Genomic DNA, 27067 nt, shown 5'->3' with positions numbered 1-27067 from the left:
CTCTTGCATATAAGACAATATTTCAGATCTGCATATGAAAACAACACGCCTACCTTTGTTGCACATAGCTGCCTGCCTGTCTCTAGTTACCCCACTGGCTGTAGCTGCGTCCCTTCCGACATGGAATAACACCAACTGTAACGATAAACTGAAAATTAACAGTATAAACCTGCATCATTTTGGACTCTGGTATTTGCTGAATCCGGGTGACCTGACAATCGATGGTGGTGCCGCTGGTGATTCTGGCCTTCTTGGAATCTGTTGGGCCTATGTGTTAGCTCACACATCACTTGGGTATCCATGGTAACTACCACAACATGGTCATCTGCAGTTTACATCTAGCCCGTGGCATTGAATGGCATTTTAAAAGTGCTAAGGGTCCTGGTGCAATAATCCTCCCATGAGGATCAGCCTCAACGGCTTTGTAGATTGCACTCATGTCAGCAACTCCATATACATTTTTTTTTCTTCATGCTTCTTTCTTCATCCTTTTTTCTTTCTGTCATTCAGACTTTCATTCATTCGATCTCTCTCACTCACTTGCTTTAACTCATTTGTTCTCACTCACTCACTCACTCACTCAATCACTCACTCACTCATTCACTCTCACTCACTCTCACTCTCTCACTCACTCGCTCACTAAGTCAGTCTCTCTCTCTCTCTCTCTTTTTCTTTTTATATATATTTTTTTCCGTCTTCTTCTTCTTCTTCTTCTTCTTCTTCAGACCCTGTCATAGCACTAATGCCTTTCCAATACCACCAGCAGATGGAGACACTCCATTGCAACATTGGTTGTGAGCAGCAGTTTCTAAAAACAAATGCCTCATGGCGGATTTCCCATCCATCAATGGATGGTAAATTTTGTTTTTATCATTCACTGACCACAGAAACCAATGCATGGTCAAGCAACAGCAATGACACACCCTTGTGTATAGGCATGAGACCCTCATGTCATTTAACAGGATTCAGCACCACCCACAAGACAGCTACCTGTCATGTCATGTCAAACCTGCACAGGTGTGCTAGATTATTATTATTTAGTTTTATTTTATTTTTTTACACCAATCAGTGTGCAAACATGGTCATTAAAACACTAAATGAATAGACGTTCATAAACCAGTCAGTGCAACTCATCATTTTGGTCTCCAATTCTCAAACTCAAATTCTCACCCACAGAGGATTAAATGAGAATCTTTCTTGTTTAACACTGGAATGGGGTGGTGCACTGTTCACTACCCGAAGATACTGCCACATCGGGTCAATGCATAGGGCGACAGAAGCAAGCTTCCAAATCAGCTCCCTTTCTCAAAAATCCATTTAATTTATGGTCCCCAGATAGGGAACGTATGTATCAGTATGTGCTCACAAGTCACCCAAGTGCAAGTATTCACACAAAAAAAAACGTGCCTCAGGATGCGATCTGTCGCAAGATCCTTTCTTTTTTTACACTTGATCTAAGCCAAAAGGCCTAGAGGGGATAACCGGGAAAGGGGTGGACCCAACCATGTCCCCTTCATGAGCACTCACATTACTCATAGGAATGGAAGGAAGGCTGGCAGCCAACCAGCCTCCCATACACTTTCTGGGTGGGTGGCAGTCAGCCACCCATACATACATACAGCACAGGCTAAACCCACATCATCACTTAAAAAAAGGACAGGCGACCATTGCACTCTGATGGAGCATTTAGCAATGCAATCCATAGCCTGGCTTTTGCCTGAACCCCCATCACTCCTCCTCTTGCATATAAGACAATATTTCAGATCTGCATATGAAAACAACACGCCTACCTTTGTTGCACATAGCTGCCTGCCTGTCTCTAGTTACCCCACTGGCTGTAGCTGCGTCCCTTCCGACATGGAATAACACCAACTGTAACGATAAACTGAAAATTAACAGTATAAACCTGCATCATTTTGGACTCTGGTATTTGCTGAATCCGGGTGACCTGACAATCGATGGTGGTGCCGCTGGTGATTCTGGCCTTCTTGGAATCTGTTGGGCCTATGTGTTAGCTCACACATCACTTGGGTATCCATGGTAACTACCACAACATGGTCATCTGCAGTTTACATCTAGCCCGTGGCATTGAAAGGCATTTTAAAAGTGCTAAGGGTCCTGGTGCAATAATCCTCCCATGAGGATCAGCCTCAACGGCTTTGTAGATTGCACTCATGTCAGCAACTCCATATACATTTTTTTTTCTTCATGCTTCTTTCTTCATCCTTTTTTCTTTCTGTCATTCAGACTTTCATTCATTCGATCTCTCTCACTCACTTGCTTTAACTCATTTGTTCTCACTCACTCACTCACTCACTCAATCACTCACTCACTCATTCACTCTCACTCACTCTCACTCTCTCACTCACTCGCTCACTAAGTCAGTCTCTCTCTCTCTCTTTTTCTTTTTATATATATTTTTTTCCGTCTTCTTCTTCTTCTTCTTCTTCAGACCCTGTCATAGCACTAATGCCTTTCCAATACCACCAGCAGATGGAGACACTCCATTGCAACATTGGTTGTGAGCAGCAGTTTCTAAAAACAAATGCCTCATGGCGGATTTCCCATCCATCAATGGATGGTAAATTTTGTTTTTATCATTCACTGACCACAGAAACCAATGCATGGTCAAGCAACAGCAATGACACACCCTTGTGTATAGGCATGAGACCCTCATGTCATTTAACAGGATTCAGCACCACCCACAAGACAGCTACCTGTCATGTCATGTCAAACCTGCACAGGTGTGCTAGATTATTATTATTTAGTTTTATTTTATTTTTTTACACCAATCAGTGTGCAAACATGGTCATTAAAACGCTAAATGAATAGACGTTCATAAACCAGTCAGTGCAACTCATCATTTTGGTCTCCAATTCTCAAACTCAAATTCTCACCCACGGAGGATTAAATGAGAATCTTTCTTGTTTAACACTGGAATGGGGTGGTGCACTGTTCACTACCCGAAGATACTGCCACATCGGGTCAATGCATAGGGCGACAGAAGCAAGCTTCCAAATCAGCTCCCTTTCTCAAAAATCCATTTAATTTATGGTCCCCAGATAGGGAACGTATGTATCAGTATGTGCTCACAAGTCACCCAAGTGCAAGTATTCACACAAAAAAAAACGTGCCTCAGGATGCAATCTGTCGCAAGATCCTTTCTTTTTTTACACTTGATCTAAGCCAAAAGGCCTAGAGGGGATAACCGGGAAAGGGGTGGACCCAACCATGTCCCCTTCATGAGCACTCACATTACTCATAGGAATGGAAGGAAGGCTGGCAGCCAACCAGCCTCCCATAAACTTTCTGGGTGGGTGGCAGTCAGCCACCCATACATACATACAGCACAGGCTAAACCCACATCATCACTTAAAAAAAGGACAGGCGACCATTGCACTCTGATGGAGCATTTAGCAATGCAATCCATAGCCTGGCTTTTGCCTGAACCCCCATCACTCCTCCTCTTGCATATAAGACAATATTTCAGATCTGCATATGAAAACAACACGCCTACCTTTGTTGCACATAGCTGCCTGCCTGTCTCTAGTTACCCCACTGGCTGTAGCTGCGTCCCTTCCGACATGGAATAACACCAACTGTAACGATAAACTGAAAATTAACAGTATAAACCTGCATCATTTTGGACTCTGGTATTTGCTGAATCCGGGTGACCTGACAATCGATGGTGGTGCCGCTGGTGATTCTGGCCTTCTTGGAATCTGTTGGGCCTATGTGTTAGCTCACACATCACTTGGGTATCCATGGTAACTACCACAACATGGTCATCTGCAGTTTACATCTAGCCCGTGGCATTGAATGGCATTTTAAAAGTGCTAAGGGTCCTGGTGCAATAATCCTCCCATGAGGATCAGCCTCAACGGCTTTGTAGATTGCACTCATGTCAGCAACTCCATATACATTTTTTTTTCTTCATGCTTCTTTCTTCATCCTTTTTTCTTTCTGTCATTCAGACTTTCATTCATTCGATCTCTCTCACTCACTTGCTTTAACTCATTTGTTCTCACTCACTCACTCACTCACTCAATCACTCACTCACTCATTCACTCTCACTCACTCTCACTCTCTCACTCACTCGCTCACTAAGTCAGTCTCTCTCTCTCTCTCTCTTTTTCTTTTTATATATATTTTTTTCCGTCTTCTTCTTCTTCTTCTTCTTCTTCTTCAGACCCTGTCATAGCACTAATGCCTTTCCAATACCACCAGCAGATGGAGACACTCCATTGCAACATTGGTTGTGAGCAGCAGTTTCTAAAAACAAATGCCTCATGGCGGATTTCCCATCCATCAATGGATGGTAAATTTTGTTTTTATCATTCACTGACCACAGAAACCAATGCATGGTCAAGCAACAGCAATGACACACCCTTGTGTATAGGCATGAGACCCTCATGTCATTTAACAGGATTCAGCACCACCCACAAGACAGCTACCTGTCATGTCATGTCAAACCTGCACAGGTGTGCTAGATTATTATTATTTAGTTTTATTTTATTTTTTTACACCAATCAGTGTGCAAACATGGTCATTAAAACGCTAAATGAATAGACGTTCATAAACCAGTCAGTGCAACTCATCATTTTGGTCTCCAATTCTCAAACTCAAATTCTCACCCACAGAGGATTAAATGAGAATCTTTCTTGTTTAACACTGGAATGGGGTGGTGCACTGTTCACTACCCGAAGATACTGCCACATCGGGTCAATGCATAGGGCGACAGAAGCAAGCTTCCAAATCAGCTCCCTTTCTCAAAAATCCATTTAATTTATGGTCCCCAGATAGGGAACGTATGTATCAGTATGTGCTCACAAGTCACCCAAGTGCAAGTATTCACACAAAAAAAACCGTGCCTCAGGATGCGATCTGTCGCAAGATCCTTTCTTTTTTTACACTTGATCTAAGCCAAAAGGCCTAGAGGGGATAACCGGGAAAGGGGTGGACCCAACCATGTCCCCTTCATGAGCACTCACATTACTCATAGGAATGGAAGGAAGGCTGGCAGCCAACCAGCCTCCCATACACTTTCTGGGTGGGTGGCAGTCAGCCACCCATACATACATACAGCACAGGCTAAACCCACATCATCACTTAAAAAAAGGACAGGCGACCATTGCACTCTGATGGAGCATTTAGCAATGCAATCCATAGCCTGGCTTTTGCCTGAACCCCCATCACTCCTCCTCTTGCATATAAGACAATATTTCAGATCTGCATATGAAAACAACACGCCTACCTTTGTTGCACATAGCTGCCTGCCTGTCTCTAGTTACCCCACTGGCTGTAGCTGCGTCCCTTCCGACATGGAATAACACCAACTGTAACGATAAACTGAAAATTAACAGTATAAACCTGCATCATTTTGGACTCTGGTATTTGCTGAATCCGGGTGACCTGACAATCGATGGTGGTGCCGCTGGTGATTCTGGCCTTCTTGGAATCTGTTGGGCCTATGTGTTAGCTCACACATCACTTGGGTATCCATGGTAACTACCACAACATGGTCATCTGCAGTTTACATCTAGCCCGTGGCATTGAATGGCATTTTAAAAGTGCTAAGGGTCCTGGTGCAATAATCCTCCCATGAGGATCAGCCTCAACGGCTTTGTAGATTGCACTCATGTCAGCAACTCCATATACATTTTTTTTTCTTCATGCTTCTTTCTTCATCCTTTTTTCTTTCTGTCATTCAGACTTTCATTCATTCGATCTCTCTCACTCACTTGCTTTAACTCATTTGTTCTCACTCACTCACTCACTCAATCACTCACTCACTCATTCACTCTCACTCACTCTCACTCTCTCACTCACTCGCTCACTAAGTCAGTCTCTCTCTCTCTCTCTCTCTTTTTCTTTTTATATATATTTTTTTCCGTCTTCTTCTTCTTCTTCTTCAGACCCTGTCATAGCACTAATGCCTTTCCAATACCACCAGCAGATGGAGACACTCCATTGCAACATTGGTTGTGAGCAGCAGTTTCTAAAAACAAATGCCTCATGGCGGATTTCCCATCCATCAATGGATGGTAAATTTTGTTTTTATCATTCACTGACCACAGAAACCAATGCATGGTCAAGCAACAGCAATGACACACCCTTGTGTATAGGCATGAGACCCTCATGTCATTTAACAGGATTCAGCACCACCCACAAGACAGCTACCTGTCATGTCATGTCAAACCTGCACAGGTGTGCTAGATTATTATTATTTAGTTTTATTTTATTTTTTTACACCAATCAGTGTGCAAACATGGTCATTAAAACGCTAAATGAATAGACGTTCATAAACCAGTCAGTGCAACTCATCATTTTGGTCTCCAATTCTCAAACTCAAATTCTCACCCACGGAGGATTAAATGAGAATCTTTCTTGTTTAACACTGGAATGGGGTGGTGCACTGTTCACTACCCGAAGATACTGCCACATCGGGTCAATGCATAGGGCGACAGAAGCAAGCTTCCAAATCAGCTCCCTTTCTCAAAAATCCATTTAATTTATGGTCCCCAGATAGGGAACGTATGTATCAGTATGTGCTCACAAGTCACCCAAGTGCAAGTATTCACACAAAAAAAAACGTGCCTCAGGATGCGATCTGTCGCAAGATCCTTTCTTTTTTTACACTTGATCTAAGCCAAAAGGCCTAGAGGGGATAACCGGGAAAGGGGTGGACCCAACCATGTCCCCTTCATGAGCACTCACATTACTCATAGGAATGGAAGGAAGGCTGGCAGCCAACCAGACTCCCATACACTCTCTGGGTGGGTGGGTGGCAGTCAGCCACCCATACATACATACATACAGCACAGGCTAAACCCACATCATCACTTAAAAAAAGGACAGGCGACCATTGCACTCTGATGGAGCATTTAGCAATGCAATCCATAGCCTGGCTTTTGCCTGAACCCCCATCACTCCTCCTCTTGCATATAAGACAATATTTCAGATCTGCATATGAAAACAACACGCCTACCTTTGTTGCACATAGCTGCCTGCCTGTCTCTAGTTACCCCACTGGCTGTAGCTGCGTCCCTTCCGACATGGAATAACACCAACTGTAACGATAAACTGAAAATTAACAGTATAAACCTGCATCATTTTGGACTCTGGTATTTGCTGAATCCGGGTGACCTGACAATCGATGGTGGTGCCGCTGGTGATTCTGGCCTTCTTGGAATCTGTTGGGCCTATGTGTTAGCTCACACATCACTTGGGTATCCATGGTAACTACCACAACATGGTCATCTGCAGTTTACATCTAGCCCGTGGCATTGAATGGCATTTTAAAAGTGCTAAGGGTCCTGGTGCAATAATCCTCCCATGAGGATCAGCCTCAACGGCTTTGTAGATTGCACTCATGTCAGCAACTCCATATACATTTTTTTTTCTTCATGCTTCTTTCTTCATCCTTTTTTCTTTCTGTCATTCAGACTTTCATTCATTCGATCTCTCTCACTCACTTGCTTTAACTCATTTGTTCTCACTCACTCACTCACTCACTCAATCACTCACTCACTCATTCACTCTCACTCACTCTCACTCTCTCACTCACTCGCTCACTAAGTCAGTCTCTCTCTCTCTCTTTTTCTTTTTATATATATTTTTTTCCGTCTTCTTCTTCTTCTTCTTCTTCTTCTTCTTCAGACCCTGTCATAGCACTAATGCCTTTCCAATACCACCAGCAGATGGAGACACTCCATTGCAACATTGGTTGTGAGCAGCAGTTTCTAAAAACAAATGCCTCATGGCGGATTTCCCATCCATCAATGGATGGTAAATTTTGTTTTTATCATTCACTGACCACAGAAACCAATGCATGGTCAAGCAACAGCAATGACACACCCTTGTGTATAGGCATGAGACCCTCATGTCATTTAACAGGATTCAGCACCACCCACAAGACAGCTACCTGTCATGTCATGTCAAACCTGCACAGGTGTGCTAGATTATTATTATTTAGTTTTATTTTATTTTTTTACACCAATCAGTGTGCAAACATGGTCATTAAAACGCTAAATGAATAGACGTTCATAAACCAGTCAGTGCAACTCATCATTTTGGTCTCCAATTCTCAAACTCAAATTCTCACCCACGGAGGATTAAATGAGAATCTTTCTTGTTTAACACTGGAATGGGGTGGTGCACTGTTCACTACCCGAAGATACTGCCACATCGGGTCAATGCATAGGGCGACAGAAGCAAGCTTCCAAATCAGCTCCCTTTCTCAAAAATCCATTTAATTTATGGTCCCCAGATAGGGAACGTATGTATCAGTATGTGCTCACAAGTCACCCAAGTGCAAGTATTCACACAAAAAAAAACGTGCCTCAGGATGCAATCTGTCGCAAGATCCTTTCTTTTTTTACACTTGATCTAAGCCAAAAGGCCTAGAGGGGATAACCGGGAAAGGGGTGGACCCAACCATGTCCCCTTCATGAGCACTCACATTACTCATAGGAATGGAAGGAAGGCTGGCAGCCAACCAGCCTCCCATACACTTTCTGGGTGGGTGGCAGTCAGCCACCCATACATACATACAGCACAGGCTAAACCCACATCATCACTTAAAAAAAGGACAGGCGACCATTGCACTCTGATGGAGCATTTAGCAATGCAATCCATAGCCTGGCTTTTGCCTGAACCCCCATCACTCCTCCTCTTGCATATAAGACAATATTTCAGATCTGCATATGAAAACAACACGCCTACCTTTGTTGCACATAGCTGCCTGCCTGTCTCTAGTTACCCCACTGGCTGTAGCTGCGTCCCTTCCGACATGGAATAACACCAACTGTAACGATAAACTGAAAATTAACAGTATAAACCTGCATCATTTTGGACTCTGGTATTTGCTGAATCCGGGTGACCTGACAATCGATGGTGGTGCCGCTGGTGATTCTGGCCTTCTTGGAATCTGTTGGGCCTATGTGTTAGCTCACACATCACTTGGGTATCCATGGTAACTACCACAACATGGTCATCTGCAGTTTACATCTAGCCCGTGGCATTGAATGGCATTTTAAAAGTGCTAAGGGTCCTGGTGCAATAATCCTCCCATGAGGATCAGCCTCAACGGCTTTGTAGATTGCACTCATGTCAGCAACTCCATATACATTTTTTTTTCTTCATGCTTCTTTCTTCATCATTTTTTCTTTCTGTCATTCAGACTTTCATTCATTCGATCTCTCTCACTCACTTGCTTTAACTCATTTGTTCTCACTCACTCACTCACTCACTCAATCACTCACTCACTCATTCACTCTCACTCGCTCTCACTCTCTCACTCACTCGCTCACTAAGTCAGTCTCTCTCTCTCTCTCTCTCTTTTTCTTTTTATATATATTTTTTTCCGTCTTCTTCTTCTTCTTCTTCTTCTTCTTCTTCTTCTTCAGACCCTGTCATAGCACTAATGCCTTTCCAATACCACCAGCAGATGGAGACACTCCATTGCAACATTGGTTGTGAGCAGCAGTTTCTAAAAGCAAATGCCTCATGGCGGATTTCCCATCCATCAATGGATGGTAAATTTTGTTTTTATCATTCACTGACCACAGAAACCAATGCATGGTCAAGCAACAGCAATGACACACCCTTGTGTATAGGCATGAGACCCTCATTGCATTTAACAGGATTCAGCACCACCCACAAGACAGCTACCTGTCATGTCATGTCAAACCTGCACAGGTGTGCTAGATTATTATTATTTAGTTTTATTTTATTTTTTTACACCAATCAGTGTGCAAACATGGTCATTAAAACGCTAAATGAATAGACGTTCATAAACCAGTCAGTGCAACTCATCATTTTGGTCTCCAATTCTCAAACTCAAATTCTCACCCACGGAGGATTAAATGAGAATCTTTCTTGTTTAACACTGGAATGGGGTGGTGCACTGTTCACTACCCGAAGATACTGCCACATCGGGTCAATGCATAGGGCGACAGAAGCAAGCTTCCAAATCAGCTCCCTTTCTCAAAAATCCATTTAATTTATGGTCCCCAGATAGGGAACGTATGTATCAGTATGTGCTCACAAGTCACCCAAGTGCAAGTATTCACACAAAAAAAAACGTGCCTCAGGATGCGATCTGTCGCAAGATCCTTTCTTTTTTTACATTTGATCTAAGCCAAAAGGCCTAGAGGGGATAACCGGGAAAGGGGTGGACCCAACCATGTCCCCTTCATGAGCACTCACATTACTCATAGGAATGGAAGGAAGGCTGGCAGCCAACCAGCCTCCCATACACTTTCTGGGTGGGTGGCAGTCAGCCACCCATAAATACATACAGCACAGGCTAAACCCACATCATCACTTAAAAAAAGGACAGGCGACCATTGCACTCTGATGGAGCATTTAGCAATGCAATCCATAGCCTGGCTTTTGCCTGAACCCCCATCACTCCTCCTCTTGCATATAAGACAATATTTCAGATCTGCATATGAAAACAACACGCCTACCTTTGTTGCACATAGCTGCCTGCCTGTCTCTAGTTACCCCACTGGCTGTAGCTGCGTCCCTTCCGACATGGAATAACACCAACTGTAACGATAAACTGAAAATTAACAGTATAAACCTGCATCATTTTGGACTCTGGTATTTGCTGAATCCGGGTGACCTGACAATCGATGGTGGTGCCGCTGGTGATTCTGGCCTTCTTGGAATCTGTTGGGCCTATGTGTTAGCTCACACATCACTTGGGTATCCATGGTAACTACCACAACATGGTCATCTGCAGTTTACATCTAGCCCGTGGCATTGAATGGCATTGAAAAGTGCTAAGGGTCCTGGTGCAATAATCCTCCCATGAGGATCAGCCTCAACGGCTTTGTAGATTGCACTCATGTCAGCAACTCCATATACATTTTTTTTTCTTCATGCTTCTTTCTTCATCCTTTTTTCTTTCTGTCATTCAGACTTTCATTCATTCGATCTCTCTCACTCACTTGCTTTAACTCATTTGTTCTCACTCACTCACTCACTCACTCACTCATTCACTCTCACTCACTCTCACTCTCTCACTCACTCGCTCACTAAGTCAGTCTCTCTCTCTCTTTTTCTTTTTATATATATTTTTTTCCGTCTTCTTCTTCTTCTTCTTCTTCAGACCCTGTCATAGCAAGTGCTAAGGGTCCTGGTGCAATAATCCTCCCATGAGGATCAGCCTCAACGGCTTTGTAGATTGCACTCATGTCAGCAACTCCATATACATTTTTTTTTCTTCATGCTTCTTTCTTCATCCTTTTTTCTTTCTGTCATTCAGACTTTCATTCATTCGATCTCTCTCACTCACTTGCTTTAACTCATTTGTTCTCACTCACTCACTCACTCACTCAATCACTCCTCACTCATTCACTCTCACTCACTCTCACTCTCTCACTCACTCGCTCACTAAGTCAGTCTCTCTCTCTCTTTTTCTTTTTATATATATTTTTTTCCGTCTTCTTCTTCTTCTTCTTCTTCAGACCCTGTCATAGCACTAATGCCTTTCCAATACCACCAGCAGATGGAGACACTCCATTGCAACATTGGTTGTGAGCAGCAGTTTCTAAAAACAAATGCCTCATGGCGGATTTCCCATCCATCAATGGATGGTAAATTTTGTTTTTATCATTCACTGACCACAGAAACCAATGCATGGTCAAGCAACAGCAATGACACACCCTTGTGTATAGGCATGAGACCCTCATGTCATTTAACAGGATTCAGCACCACCCACAAGACAGCTACCTGTCATGTCATGTCAAACCTGCACAGGTGTGCTAGATTATTATTATTTAGTTTTATTTTATTTTTTTACACCAATCAGTGTGCAAACATGGTCATTAAAACGCTAAATGAATAGACGTTCATAAACCAGTCAGTGCAACTCATCATTTTGGTCTCCAATTCTCAAACTCAAATTCTCACCCACGGAGGATTAAATGAGAATCTTTCTTGTTTAACACTGGAATGGGGTGGTGCACTGTTCACTACCCGAAGATACTGCCACATCGGGTCAATGCATAGGGCGACAGAAGCAAGCTTCCAAATCAGCTCCCTTTCTCAAAAATCCATTTAATTTATGGTCCCCAGATAGGGAACGTATGTATCAGTATGTGCTCACAAGTCACCCAAGTGCAAGTATTCACACAAAAAAAAAACGTGCCTCAGGATGCGATCTGTCGCAAGATCCTTTCTTTTTTTACACTTGATCTAAGCCAAAAGGCCTAGAGGGGATAACCGGGAAAGGGGTGGACCCAACCATGTCCCCTTCATGAGCACTCACATTACTCATAGGAATGGAAGGAAGGCTGGCAGCCAACCAGACTCCCATACACTCTCTGGGTGGGTGGCAGTCAGCCACCCATACATACGTACAGCACAGGCTAAACCCACATCATCACTTAAAAAAAGGACAGGCGACCATTGCACTCTGATGGAGCATTTAGCAATGCAATCCATAGCCTGGCTTTTGCCTGAACCCCCATCACTCCTCCTCTTGCATATAAGACAATATTTCAGATCTGCATATGAAAACAACACGCCTACCTTTGTTGCACATAGCTGCCTGCCTGTCTCTAGTTACCCCACTGGCTGTAGCTGCGTCCCTTCCGACATGGAATAACACCAACTGTAACGATAAACTGAAAATTAACAGTATAAACCTGCATCATTTTGGACTCTGGTATTTGCTGAATCCGGGTGACCTGACAATCGATGGTGGTGCCGCTGGTGATTCTGGCCTTCTTGGAATCTGTTGGGCCTATGTGTTAGCTCACACATCACTTGGGTATCCATGGTAACTACCACAACATGGTCATCTGCAGTTTACATCTAGCCCGTGGCATTGAATGGCATTTTAAAAGTGCTAAGGGTCCTGGGGCAATAATCCTCCCATGAGGATCAGCCTCAACGGCTTTGTAGATTGCACTCATGTCAGCAACTCCATATACATTTTTTTTTCTTCATGCTTCTTTCTTCATCCTTTTTTCTTTCTGTCATTCAGACTTTCATTCATTCGATCTCTCTCACTCACTTGCTTTAACTCATTTGTTCTCACTCACTCACTCACTCACTCAATCACTCACTCATTCACTCTCACTCACTCTCACTCTCTCACTCACTCGCTCACTAAGTCAGTCTCTCTCTCTCTTTTTCTTTTTATATATATTTTTTTCCGTCTTCTTCTTCTTCTTCTTCTTCTTCAGACCCTGTCATAGCACTAATGCCTTTCCAATACCACCAGCAGATGGAGACACTCCATTGCAACATTGGTTGTGAGCAGCAGTTTCTAAAAACAAATGCCTCATGGCGGATTTCCCATCCATCAATGGATGGTAAATTTTGTTTTTATCATTCACTGACCACAGAAACCAATGCATGGTCAAGCAACAGCAATGACACACCCTTGTGTATAGGCATGAGACCCTCATGTCATTTAACAGGATTCAGCACCACCCACAAGACAGCTACCTGTCATGTCATGTCAAACCTGCACAGGTGTGCTAGATTATTATTATTTAGTTTTATTTTATTTTTTTACACCAATCAGTGTGCAAACATGGTCATTAAAACGCTAAATGAATAGACGTTCATAAACCAGTCAGTGCAACTCATCATTTTGGTCTCCAATTCTCAAACTCAAATTCTCACCCACGGAGGATTAAATGAGAATCTTTCTTGTTTAACACTGGAATGGGGTGGTGCACTGTTCACTACCCGAAGATACTGCCACATCGGGTCAATGCATAGGGCGACAGAAGCAAGCTTCCAAATCAGCTCCCTTTCTCAAAAATCCATTTAATTTATGGTCCCCAGATAGGGAACGTATGTATCAGTATGTGCTCACAAGTCACCCAAGTGCAAGTATTCACACAAAAAAAAACGTGCCTCAGGATGCAATCTGTCGCAAGATCCTTTCTTTTTTTACACTTGATCTAAGCCAAAAGGCCTAGAGGGGATAACCGGGAAAGGGGTGGACCCAACCATGTCCCCTTCATGAGCACTCACATTACTCATAGGAATGGAAGGAAGGCTGGCAGCCAACCAGCCTCCCATACACTTTCTGGGTGGGTGGCAGTCAGCCACCCATACATACATACAGCACAGGCTAAACCCACATCATCACTTAAAAAAAGGACAGGCGACCATTGCACTCTGATGGAGCATTTAGCAATGCAATCCATAGCCTGGCTTTTGCCTGAACCCCCATCACTCCTCCTCTTGCATATAAGACAATATTTCAGATCTGCATATGAAAACAACACGCCTACCTTTGTTGCACATAGCTGCCTGCCTGTCTCTAGTTACCCCACTGGCTGTAGCTGCGTCCCTTCCGACATGGAATAACACCAACTGTAACGATAAACTGAAAATTAACAGTATAAACCTGCATCATTTTGGACTCTGGTATTTGCTGAATCCGGGTGACCTGACAATCGATGGTGGTGCCGCTGGTGATTCTGGCCTTCTTGGAATCTGTTGGGCCTATGTGTTAGCTCACACATCACTTGGGTATCCATGGTAACTACCACAACATGGTCATCTGCAGTTTACATCTAGCCCGTGGCATTGAATGGCATTTTAAAAGTGCTAAGGGTCCTGGTGCAATAATCCTCCCATGAGGATCAGCCTCAACGGCTTTGTAGATTGCACTCATGTCAGCAACTCCATATACATTTTTTTTTCTTCATGCTTCTTTCTTCATCATTTTTTCTTTCTGTCATTCAGACTTTCATTCATTCGATCTCTCTCACTCACTTGCTTTAACTCATTTGTTCTCACTCACTCACTCACTCACTCAATCACTCACTCACTCATTCACTCTCACTCGCTCTCACTCTCTCACTCACTCGCTCACTAAGTCAGTCTCTCTCTCTCTCTCTCTCTTTTTCTTTTTATATATATTTTTTTCCGTCTTCTTCTTCTTCTTCTTCTTCTTCTTCTTCTTCTTCAGACCCTGTCATAGCACTAATGCCTTTCCAATACCACCAGCAGATGGAGACACTCCATTGCAACATTGGTTGTGAGCAGCAGTTTCTAAAAGCAAATGCCTCATGGCGGATTTCCCATCCATCAATGGATGGTAAATTTTGTTTTTATCATTCACTGACCACAGAAACCAATGCATGGTCAAGCAACAGCAATGACACACCCTTGTGTATAGGCATGAGACCCTCATTGCATTTAACAGGATTCAGCACCACCCACAAGACAGCTACCTGTCATGTCATGTCAAACCTGCACAGGTGTGCTAGATTATTATTATTTAGTTTTATTTTATTTTTTTACACCAATCAGTGTGCAAACATGGTCATTAAAACGCTAAATGAATAGACGTTCATAAACCAGTCAGTGCAACTCATCATTTTGGTCTCCAATTCTCAAACTCAAATTCTCACCCACGGAGGATTAAATGAGAATCTTTCTTGTTTAACACTGGAATGGGGTGGTGCACTGTTCACTACCCGAAGATACTGCCACATCGGGTCAATGCATAGGGCGACAGAAGCAAGCTTCCAAATCAGCTCCCTTTCTCAAAAATCCATTTAATTTATGGTCCCCAGATAGGGAACGTATGTATCAGTATGTGCTCACAAGTCACCCAAGTGCAAGTATTCACACAAAAAAAAACGTGCCTCAGGATGCGATCTGTCGCAAGATCCTTTCTTTTTTTACATTTGATCTAAGCCAAAAGGCCTAGAGGGGATAACCGGGAAAGGGGTGGACCCAACCATGTCCCCTTCATGAGCACTCACATTACTCATAGGAATGGAAGGAAGGCTGGCAGCCAACCAGCCTCCCATACACTTTCTGGGTGGGTGGCAGTCAGCCACCCATAAATACATACAGCACAGGCTAAACCCACATCATCACTTAAAAAAAGGACAGGCGACCATTGCACTCTGATGGAGCATTTAGCAATGCAATCCATAGCCTGGCTTTTGCCTGAACCCCCATCACTCCTCCTCTTGCATATAAGACAATATTTCAGATCTGCATATGAAAACAACACGCCTACCTTTGTTGCACATAGCTGCCTGCCTGTCTCTAGTTACCCCACTGGCTGTAGCTGCGTCCCTTCCGACATGGAATAACACCAACTGTAACGATAAACTGAAAATTAACAGTATAAACCTGCATCATTTTGGACTCTGGTATTTGCTGAATCCGGGTGACCTGACAATCGATGGTGGTGCCGCTGGTGATTCTGGCCTTCTTGGAATCTGTTGGGCCTATGTGTTAGCTCACACATCACTTGGGTATCCATGGTAACTACCACAACATGGTCATCTGCAGTTTACATCTAGCCCGTGGCATTGAATGGCATTGAAAAGTGCTAAGGGTCCTGGTGCAATAATCCTCCCATGAGGATCAGCCTCAACGGCTTTGTAGATTGCACTCATGTCAGCAACTCCATATACATTTTTTTTTCTTCATGCTTCTTTCTTCATCCTTTTTTCTTTCTGTCATTCAGACTTTCATTCATTCGATCTCTCTCACTCACTTGCTTTAACTCATTTGTTCTCACTCACTCACTCACTCACTCACTCATTCACTCTCACTCACTCTCACTCTCTCACTCACTCGCTCACTAAGTCAGTCTCTCTCTCTCTTTTTCTTTTTATATATATTTTTTTCCGTCTTCTTCTTCTTCTTCTTCTTCAGACCCTGTCATAGCAAGTGCTAAGGGTCCTGGTGCAATAATCCTCCCATGAGGATCAGCCTCAACGGCTTTGTAGATTGCACTCATGTCAGCAACTCCATATACATTTTTTTTTCTTCATGCTTCTTTCTTCATCCTTTTTTCTTTCTGTCATTCAGACTTTCATTCATTCGATCTCTCTCACTCACTTGCTTTAACTCATTTGTTCTCACTCACTCACTCACTCACTCAATCACTCCTCACTCATTCACTCTCACTCACTCTCACTCTCTCACTCACTCGCTCACTAAGTCAGTCTCTCTCTCTCTTTTTCTTTTTATATATATTTTTTTCCGTCTTCTTCTTCTTCTTCTTCTTCAGACCCTGTCATAGCACTAATGCCTTTCCAATACCACCAGCAGATGGAGACACTCCATTGCAACATTGGTTGTGAGCAGCAGTTTCTAAAAACAAATGCCTCATGGCGGATTTCCCATCCATCAATGGATGGTAAATTTTGTTTTTATCATTCACTGACCACAGAAACCAATGCATGGTCAAGCAACAGCAATGACACACCCTTGTGTATAGGCATGAGACCCTCATGTCATTTAACAGGATTCAGCACCACCCACAAGACAGCTACCTGTCATGTCATGTCAAACCTGCACAGGTGTGCTAGATTATTATTATTTAGTTTTATTTTATTTTTTTACACCAATCAGTGTGCAAACATGGTCATTAAAACGCTAAATGAATAGACGTTCATAAACCAGTCAGTGCAACTCATCATTTTGGTCTCCAATTCTCAAACTCAAATTCTCACCCACGGAGGATTAAATGAGAATCTTTCTTGTTTAACACTGGAATGGGGTGGTGCACTGTTCACTACCCGAAGATACTGCCACATCGGGTCAATGCATAGGGCGACAGAAGCAAGCTTCCAAATCAGCTCCCTTTCTCAAAAATCCATTTAATTTATGGTCCCCAGATAGGGAACGTATGTATCAGTATGTGCTCACAAGTCACCCAAGTGCAAGTATTCACACAAAAAAAAAACGTGCCTCAGGATGCGATCTGTCGCAAGATCCTTTCTTTTTTTACACTTGATCTAAGCCAAAAGGCCTAGAGGGGATAACCGGGAAAGGGGTGGACCCAACCATGTCCCCTTCATGAGCACTCACATTACTCATAGGAATGGAAGGAAGGCTGGCAGCCAACCAGACTCCCATACACTCTCTGGGTGGGTGGCAGTCAGCCACCCATACATACGTACAGCACAGGCTAAACCCACATCATCACTTAAAAAAAGGACAGGCGACCATTGCACTCTGATGGAGCATTTAGCAATGCAATCCATAGCCTGGCTTTTGCCTGAACCCCCATCACTCCTCCTCTTGCATATAAGACAATATTTCAGATCTGCATATGAAAACAACACGCCTACCTTTGTTGCACATAGCTGCCTGCCTGTCTCTAGTTACCCCACTGGCTGTAGCTGCGTCCCTTCCGACATGGAATAACACCAACTGTAACGATAAACTGAAAATTAACAGTATAAACCTGCATCATTTTGGACTCTGGTATTTGCTGAATCCGGGTGACCTGACAATCGATGGTGGTGCCGCTGGTGATTCTGGCCTTCTTGGAATCTGTTGGGCCTATGTGTTAGCTCACACATCACTTGGGTATCCATGGTAACTACCACAACATGGTCATCTGCAGTTTACATCTAGCCCGTGGCATTGAATGGCATTTTAAAAGTGCTAAGGGTCCTGGGGCAATAATCCTCCCATGAGGATCAGCCTCAACGGCTTTGTAGATTGCACTCATGTCAGCAACTCCATATACATTTTTTTTTCTTCATGCTTCTTTCTTCATCCTTTTTTCTTTCTGTCATTCAGACTTTCATTCATTCGATCTCTCTCACTCACTTGCTTTAACTCATTTGTTCTCACTCACTCACTCACTCACTCAATCACTCACTCATTCACTCTCACTCACTCTCACTCTCTCACTCACTCGCTCACTAAGTCAGTCTCTCTCTCTCTTTTTCTTTTTATATATATTTTTTTCCGTCTTCTTCTTCTTCTTCTTCTTCTTCAGACCCTGTCATAGCACTAATGCCTTTCCAATACCACCAGCAGATGGAGACACTCCATTGCAACATTGGTTGTGAGCAGCAGTTTCTAAAAACAAATGCCTCATGGCGGATTTCCCATCCATCAATGGATGGTAAATTTTGTTTTTATCATTCACTGACCACAGAAACCAATGCATGGTCAAGCAACAGCAATGACACACCCTTGTGTATAGGCATGAGACCCTCATGTCATTTAACAGGATTCAGCACCACCCACAAGACAGCTACCTGTCATGTCATGTCAAACCTGCACAGGTGTGCTAGATTATTATTATTTAGTTTTATTTAATTTTTTTACACCAATCAGTGTGCAAACATGGTCATTAAAACGCTAAATGAATAGACGTTCATAAACCAGTCAGTGCAACTCATCATTTTGGTCTCCAATTCTCAAACTCAAATTCTCACCCACGGAGGATTAAATGAGAATCTTTCTTGTTTAACACTGGAATGGGGTGGTGCACTGTTCACTACCCGAAGATACTGCCACATCGGGTCAATGCATAGGGCGACAGAAGCAAGCTTCCAAATCAGCTCCCTTTCTCAAAAAGCCATTTAATTTATGGTCCCCAGATAGGGAACGTATGTATCAGTATGTGCTCACAAGTCACCCAAGTGCAAGTATTCACACAAAAAAAAAACGTGCCTCAGGATGCGATCTGTCGCAAGATCCTTTCTTTTTTTACACTTGATCTAAGCCAAAAGGCCTAGAGGGGATAACCGGGAAAGGGGTGGACCCAACCATGTCCCCTTCATGAGCACTCACATTACTCATAGGAATGGAAGGAAGGCTGGCAGCCAACCAGACTCCCATACACTCTCTGGGTGGGTGGCAGTCAGCCACCCATACATACATACATACAGCACAGGCTAAACCCACATCATCACTTAAAAAAAGGACAGGCGACCATTGCACTCTGATGGAGCATTTAGCAATGCAATCCATAGCCTGGCTTTTGCCTGAACCCCCATCACTCCTCCTCTTGCATATAAGACAATATTTCAGATCTGCATATGAAAACAACACGCCTACCTTTGTTGCACATAGCTGCCTGCCTGTCTCTAGTTACCCCACTGGCTGTAGCTGCGTCCCTTCCGACATGGAATAACACCAACTGTAACGATAAACTGAAAATTAACAGTATAAACCTGCATCATTTTGGACTCTGGTATTTGCTGAATCCGGGTGACCTGACAATCGATGGTGGTGCCGCTGGTGATTCTGGCCTTCTTGGAATCTGTTGGGCCTATGTGTTAGCTCACACATCACTTGGGTATCCATGGTAACTACCACAACATGGTCATCTGCAGTTTACATCTAGCCCGTGGCATTGAATGGCATTTTAAAAGTGCTAAGGGTCCTGGTGCAATAATCCTCCCATGAGGATCAGCCTCAACGGCTTTGTAGATTGCACTCATGTCAGCAACTCCATATACATTTTTTTTTCTTCATGCTTCTTTCTTCATCCTTTTTTCTTTCTGTCATTCAGACTTTCATTCATTCGATCTCTCTCACTCACTTGCTTTAACTCATTTGTTCTCACTCACTCACTCACTCACTCAATCACTCACTCACTCATTCACTCTCACTCACTCTCACTCTCTCACTCACTCGCTCACTAAGTCAGTCTCTCTCTCTCTTTTTCTTTTTATATATATTTTTTTCCGTCTTCTTCTTCTTCTTCTTCTTCTTCTTCAGACCCTGTCATAGCACTAATGCCTTTCCAATACCACCAGCAGATGGAGACACTCCATTGCAACATTGGTTGTGAGCAGCAGTTTCTAAAAACAAATGCCTCATGGCGGATTTCCCATCCATCAATGGATGGTAAATTTTGTTTTTATCATTCACTGACCACAGAAACCAATGCATGGTCAAGCAACAGCAATGACACACCCTTGTGTATAGGCATGAGACCCTCATGTCATTTAACAGGATTCAGCACCACCCACAAGACAGCTACCTGTCATGTCATGTCAAACCTGCACAGGTGTGCTAGATTATTATTATTTAGTTTTATTTTATTTTTTTACACCAATCAGTGTGCAAACATGGTCATTAAAACGCTAAATGAATAGACGTTCATAAACCAGTCAGTGCAACTCATCATTTTGGTCTCCAATTCTCAAACTCAAATTCTCACCCACGGAGGATTAAATGAGAATCTTTCTTGTTTAACACTGGAATGGGGTGGTGCACTGTTCACTACCCGAAGATACTGCCACATCGGGTCAATGCATAGGGCGACAGAAGCAAGCTTCCAAATCAGCTCCCTTTCTCAAAAATCCATTTAATTTATGGTCCCCAGATAGGGAACGTATGTATCAGTATGTGCTCACAAGTCACCCAAGTGCAAGTATTCACACAAAAAAAAACGTGCCTCAGGATGCGATCTGTCGCAAGATCCTTTCTTTTTTTACACTTGATCTAAGCCAAAAGGCCTAGAGGGGATAACCGGGAAAGGGGTGGACCCAACCATGTCCCCTTCATGAGCACTCACATTACTCATAGGAATGGAAGGAAGGCTGGCAGCCAACCAGACTCCCATACACTCTCTGGGTGGGTGGCAGTCAGCCACCCATACATACATACAGCACAGGCTAAACCCACATCATCACTTAAAAAAAGGACAGGCGACCATTGCACTCTGATGGAGCATTTAGCAATGCAATCCATAGCCTGGCTTTTGCCTGAACCCCCATCACTCCTCCTCTTGCATATAAGACAATATTTCAGATCTGCATATGAAAACAACACGCCTACCTTTGTTGCACATAGCTGCCTGCCTGTCTCTAGTTACCCCACTGGCTGTAGCTGCGTCCCTTCCGACATGGAATAACACCAACTGTAACGATAAACTGAAAATTAACAGTATAAACCTGCATCATTTTGGACTCTGGTATTTGCTGAATCCGGGTGAGCTGACAATCGATGGTGGTGCCGCTGGTGATTCTGGCCTTCTTGGAATCTGTTGGGCCTATGTGTTAGCTCACACATCACTTGGGTATCCATGGTAACTACCACAACATGGTCATCTGCAGTTTACATCTAGCCCGTGGCATTGAATGGCATTTTAAAAGTGCTAAGGGTCCTGGTGCAATAATCCTCCCATGAGGATCAGCCTCAACGGCTTTGTAGATTGCACTCATGTCAGCAACTCCATATACATTTTTTTTTCTTCATGCTTCTTTCTTCATCCTTTTTTCTTTCTGTCATTCAGACTTTCATTCATTCGATCTCTCTCACTCACTTGCTTTAACTCATTTGTTCTCACTCACTCACTCACTCACTCAATCACTCACTCACTCATTCACTCTCACTCACTCTCACTCTCTCACTCACTCGCTCACTAAGTCAGTCTCTCTCTCTCTTTTTCTTTTTATATATATTTTTTTCCGTCTTCTTCTTCTTCTTCTTCTTCTTCTTCTTCTTCAGACCCTGTCATAGCACTAATGCCTTTCCAATACCACCAGCAGATGGAGACACTCCATTGCAACATTGGTTGTGAGCAGCAGTTTCTAAAAACAAATGCCTCATGGCGGATTTCCCATCCATCAATGGATGGTAAATTTTGTTTTTATCATTCACTGACCACAGAAACCAATGCATGGTCAAGCAACAGCAATGACACACCCTTGTGTATAGGCATGAGACCCTCATGTCATTTAACAGGATTCAGCACCACCCACAAGACAGCTACCTGTCATGTCATGTCAAACCTGCACAGGTGTGCTAGATTATTATTATTTAGTTTTATTTTATTTTTTTACACCAATCAGTGTGCAAACATGGTCATTAAAACGCTAAATGAATAGACGTTCATAAACCAGTCAGTGCAACTCATCATTTTGGTCTCCAATTCTCAAACTCAAATTCTCACCCACGGAGGATTAAATGAGAATCTTTCTTGTTTAACACTGGAATGGGGTGGTGCACTGTTCACTACCCGAAGATACTGCCACATCGGGTCAATGCATAGGGCGACAGAAGCAAGCTTCCAAATCAGCTCCCTTTCTCAAAAATCCATTTAATTTATGGTCCCCAGATAGGGAACGTATGTATCAGTATGTGCTCACAAGTCACCCAAGTGCAAGTATTCACACAAAAAAAAACGTGCCTCAGGATGCAATCTGTCGCAAGATCCTTTCTTTTTTTACACTTGATCTAAGCCAAAAGGCCTAGAGGGGATAACCGGGAAAGGGGTGGACCCAACCATGTCCCCTTCATGAGCACTCACATTACTCATAGGAATGGAAGGAAGGCTGGCAGCCAACCAGCCTCCCATACACTTTCTGGGTGGGTGGCAGTCAGCCACCCATACATACATACAGCACAGGCTAAACCCACATCATCACTTAAAAAAAGGACAGGCGACCATTGCACTCTGATGGAGCATTTAGCAATGCAATCCATAGCCTGGCTTTTGCCTGAACCCCCATCACTCCTCCTCTTGCATATAAGACAATATTTCAGATCTGCATATGAAAACAACACGCCTACCTTTGTTGCACATAGCTGCCTGCCTGTCTCTAGTTACCCCACTGGCTGTAGCTGCGTCCCTTCCGACATGGAATAACACCAACTGTAACGATAAACTGAAAATTAACAGTATAAACCTGCATCATTTTGGACTCTGGTATTTGCTGAATCCGGGTGAGCTGACAATCGATGGTGGTGCCGCTGGTGATTCTGGCCTTCTTGGAATCTGTTGGGCCTATGTGTTAGCTCACACATCACTTGGGTATCCATGGTAACTACCACAACATGGTCATCTGCAGTTTACATCTAGCCCGTGGCATTGAATGGCATTTTAAAAGTGCTAAGGGTCCTGGTGCAATAATCCTCCCATGAGGATCAGCCTCAACGGCTTTGTAGATTGCACTCATGTCAGCAACTCCATATACATTTTTTTTTCTTCATGCTTCTTTCTTCATCCTTTTTTCTTTCTGTCATTCAGACTTTCATTCATTCGATCTCTCTCACTCACTTGCTTTAACTCATTTGTTCTCACTCACTCACTCACTCACTCAATCACTCACTCACTCATTCACTCTCACTCACTCTCACTCTCTCACTCACTCGCTCACTAAGTCAGTCTCTCTCTCTCTCTCTCTTTTTCTTTTTATATATATTTTTTTCCGTCTTCTTCTTCTTCTTCTTCAGACCCTGTCATAGCACTAATGCCTTTCCAATACCACCAGCAGATGGAGACACTCCATTGCAACATTGGTTGTGAGCAGCAGTTTCTAAAAACAAATGCCTCATGGCGGATTTCCCATCCATCAATGGATGGTAAATTTTGTTTTTATCATTCACTGACCACAGAAACCAATGCATGGTCAAGCAACAGCAATGACACACCCTTGTGTATAGGCATGAGACCCTCATGTCATTTAACAGGATTCAGCACCACCCACAAGACAGCTACCTGTCATGTCATGTCAAACCTGCACAGGTGTGCTAGATTATTATTATTTAGTTTTATTTTATTTTTTTACACCAATCAGTGTGCAAACATGGTCATTAAAATGCTAAATGAATAGACGTTCATAAACCAGTCAGTGCAACTCATCATTTTGGTCTCCAATTCTCAAACTCAAATTCTCACCCACGGAGGATTAAATGAGAATCTTTCTTGTTTAACACTGGAATGGGGTGGTGCACTGTTCACTACCCGAAGATACTGCCACATCGGGTCAATGCATAGGGCAACAGAAGCAAGCTTCCAAATCAGCTCCCTTTCTCAAAAATCCATTTAATTTATGGTCCCCAGATAGGGAACGTATGTATCAGTATGTGCTCACAAGTCACCCAAGTGCAAGTATTCACACAAAAAAAAAACGTGCCTCAGGATGCGATCTGTCGCAAGATCCTTTCTTTTTTTACACTTGATCTAAGCCAAAAGGCCTAGAGGGGATAACCGGGAAAGGGGTGGACCCAACCATGTCCCCTTCATGAGCACTCACATTACTCATAGGAATGGAAGGAAGGCTGGCAGCCAACCAGCCTCCCATACACTTTCTGGGTGGGTGGCAGTCAGCCACCCATACATACATACAGCACAGGCTAAACCCACATCATCACTTAAAAAAAGGACAGGCGACCATTGCACTCTGATGGAGCATTTAGCAATGCAATCCATAGCCTGGCTTTTGCCTGAACCCCCATCACTCCTCCTCTTGCATATAAGACAATATTTCAGATCTGCATATGAAAACAACACGCCTACCTTTGTTGCACATAGCTGCCTGCCTGTCTCTAGTTACCCCACTGGCTGTAGCTGCGTCCCTTCCGACATGGAATAACACCAACTGTAACGATAAACTGAAAATTAACAGTATAAACCTGCATCATTTTGGACTCTGGTATTTGCTGAATCCGGGTGACCTGACAATCGATGGTGGTGCCGCTGGTGATTCTGGCCTTCTTGGAATCTGTTGGGCCTATGTGTTAGCTCACACATCACTTGGGTATCCATGGTAACTACCACAACATGGTCATCTGCAGTTTACATCTAGCCCGTGGCATTGAATGGCATTTTAAAAGTGCTAAGGGTCCTGGTGCAATAATCCTCCCATGAGGATCAGCCTCAACGGCTTTGTAGATTGCACTCATGTCAGCAACTCCATATACATTTTTTTTTCTTCATGCTTCTTTCTTCATCCTTTTTTCTTTCTGTCATTCAGACTTTCATTCATTCGATCTCTCTCACTCACTTGCTTTAACTCATTTGTTCTCACTCACTCACTCACTCACTCAATCACTCACTCACTCATTCACTCTCACTCACTCTCACTCTCTCACTCACTCGCTCACTAAGTCAGTCTCTCTCTCTCTCTCTCTTTTTCTTTTTATATATATTTTTTTCCGTCTTCTTCTTCTTCTTCTTCTTCTTCAGACCCTGTCATAGCACTAATGCCTTTCCAATACCACCAGCAGATGGAGACACTCCATTGCAACATTGGTTGTGAGCAGCAGTTTCTAAAAACAAATGCCTCACGGCGGATTTCCAATCCATCAATGGATGGTAAATTTTGTTTTTATCATTCACTGACCACAGAAACCAATGCATGGTCAAGCAACAGCAATGACACACCCTTGTGTATAGGCATGAGACCCTCATGTCATTTAACAGGATTCAGCACCACCCACAAGACAGCTACCTGTCATGTCATGTCAAACCTGCACAGGTGTGCTAGATTATTATTATTTAGTTTTATTTTATTTTTTTACACCAATCAGTGTGCAAACATGGTCATTAAAACGCTAAATGAATAGACGTTCATAAACCAGTCAGTGCAACTCATCATTTTGGTCTCCAATTCTCAAACTCAAATTCTCACTCACGGAGGATTAAATGAGAATCTTTCTTGTTTAACACTGGAATGGGGTGGTGCACTGTTCACTACCCGAAGATACTGCCACATCGGGTCAATGCATAGGGCGACAGAAGCAAGCTTCCAAATCAGCTCCCTTTCTCAAAAATCCATTTAATTTATGGTCCCCAGATAGGGAACGTATGTATCAGTATGTGCTCACAAGTCACCCAAGTGCAAGTATTCACACAAAAAAAAACGTGCCTCAGGATGCGATCTGTCGCAAGATCCTTTCTTTTTTTACACTTGATCTAAGCCAAAAGGCCTAGAGGGGATAACCGGGAAAGGGGTGGACCCAACCATGTCCCCTTCATGAGCACTCACATTACTCATAGGAATGGAAGGAAGGCTGGCAGCCAACCAGACTCCCATACACTCTCTGGGTGGGTGGCAGTCAGCCACCCATACATACAGCACAGGCTAAACCCACATCATCACTTAAAAAAAGGACAGGCGACCATTGCACTCTGATGGAGCATTTAGCAATGCAATCCATAGCCTGGCTTTTGCCTGAACCCCCATCACTCCTCCTCTTGCATATAAGACAATATTTCAGATCTGCATATGAAAACAACACGCCTACCTTTGTTGCACATAGCTGCCTGCCTGTCTCTAGTTACCCCACTGGCTGTAGCTGCGTCCCTTCCGACATGGAATAACACCAACTGTAACGATAAACTGAAAATTAACAGTATAAACCTGCATCATTTTGGACTCTGGTATTTGCTGAATCCGGGTGACCTGACAATCGATGGTGGTGCCGCTGGTGATTCTGGCCTTCTTGGAATCTGTTGGGCCTATGTGTTAGCTCACACATCACTTGGGTATCCATGGTAACTACCACAACATGGTCATCTGCAGTTTACATCTAGCCCGTGGCATTGAATGGCATTTTAAAAGTGCTAAGG

At 43.3% G+C, this 27067-nt stretch overlaps 15 pseudogenes; all 15 read right to left on the bottom strand.

Moving 5' to 3' along the window:
• Positions 1-1215: 1215 nt before the first annotated feature.
• Positions 1216-1479, bottom strand: LOC130286747 (U2 spliceosomal RNA; annotated as a pseudogene).
• A 1463-nt stretch (positions 1480-2942) lies between these two features.
• Positions 2943-3206, bottom strand: LOC130290192 (U2 spliceosomal RNA; annotated as a pseudogene).
• A 1473-nt stretch (positions 3207-4679) lies between these two features.
• LOC130287699 (U2 spliceosomal RNA) lies at positions 4680-4943 on the bottom strand (annotated as a pseudogene).
• Positions 4944-6405: 1462 nt separating this feature from the next.
• Positions 6406-6669, bottom strand: LOC130286746 (U2 spliceosomal RNA; annotated as a pseudogene).
• A 1480-nt stretch (positions 6670-8149) lies between these two features.
• On the bottom strand, positions 8150-8413 carry LOC130290191 (U2 spliceosomal RNA; annotated as a pseudogene).
• Positions 8414-9897: 1484 nt separating this feature from the next.
• Positions 9898-10161, bottom strand: LOC130289658 (U2 spliceosomal RNA; annotated as a pseudogene).
• A 1806-nt stretch (positions 10162-11967) lies between these two features.
• Positions 11968-12232, bottom strand: LOC130288045 (U2 spliceosomal RNA; annotated as a pseudogene).
• Positions 12233-13692: 1460 nt separating this feature from the next.
• LOC130290190 (U2 spliceosomal RNA) lies at positions 13693-13956 on the bottom strand (annotated as a pseudogene).
• Positions 13957-15440: 1484 nt separating this feature from the next.
• Positions 15441-15704, bottom strand: LOC130289657 (U2 spliceosomal RNA; annotated as a pseudogene).
• Positions 15705-17510: 1806 nt separating this feature from the next.
• LOC130288044 (U2 spliceosomal RNA) lies at positions 17511-17775 on the bottom strand (annotated as a pseudogene).
• Positions 17776-19235: 1460 nt separating this feature from the next.
• LOC130289502 (U2 spliceosomal RNA) lies at positions 19236-19500 on the bottom strand (annotated as a pseudogene).
• Positions 19501-20971: 1471 nt separating this feature from the next.
• Positions 20972-21235, bottom strand: LOC130286744 (U2 spliceosomal RNA; annotated as a pseudogene).
• A 1473-nt stretch (positions 21236-22708) lies between these two features.
• Positions 22709-22972, bottom strand: LOC130290189 (U2 spliceosomal RNA; annotated as a pseudogene).
• Positions 22973-24436: 1464 nt separating this feature from the next.
• On the bottom strand, positions 24437-24701 carry LOC130287783 (U2 spliceosomal RNA; annotated as a pseudogene).
• A 1470-nt stretch (positions 24702-26171) lies between these two features.
• On the bottom strand, positions 26172-26435 carry LOC130286743 (U2 spliceosomal RNA; annotated as a pseudogene).
• Positions 26436-27067: the final 632 nt, after the last annotated feature.

The sequence above is a fragment of the Hyla sarda genome, chromosome 8 (genome assembly GCF_029499605.1).
Source record: "Hyla sarda isolate aHylSar1 chromosome 8, aHylSar1.hap1, whole genome shotgun sequence".
Taxonomy (NCBI): domain Eukaryota; kingdom Metazoa; phylum Chordata; class Amphibia; order Anura; family Hylidae; genus Hyla; species Hyla sarda.
Note: the sequence above shows the minus strand (reverse complement) of the source record. Positions and strands in the feature narration are given on the sequence as shown.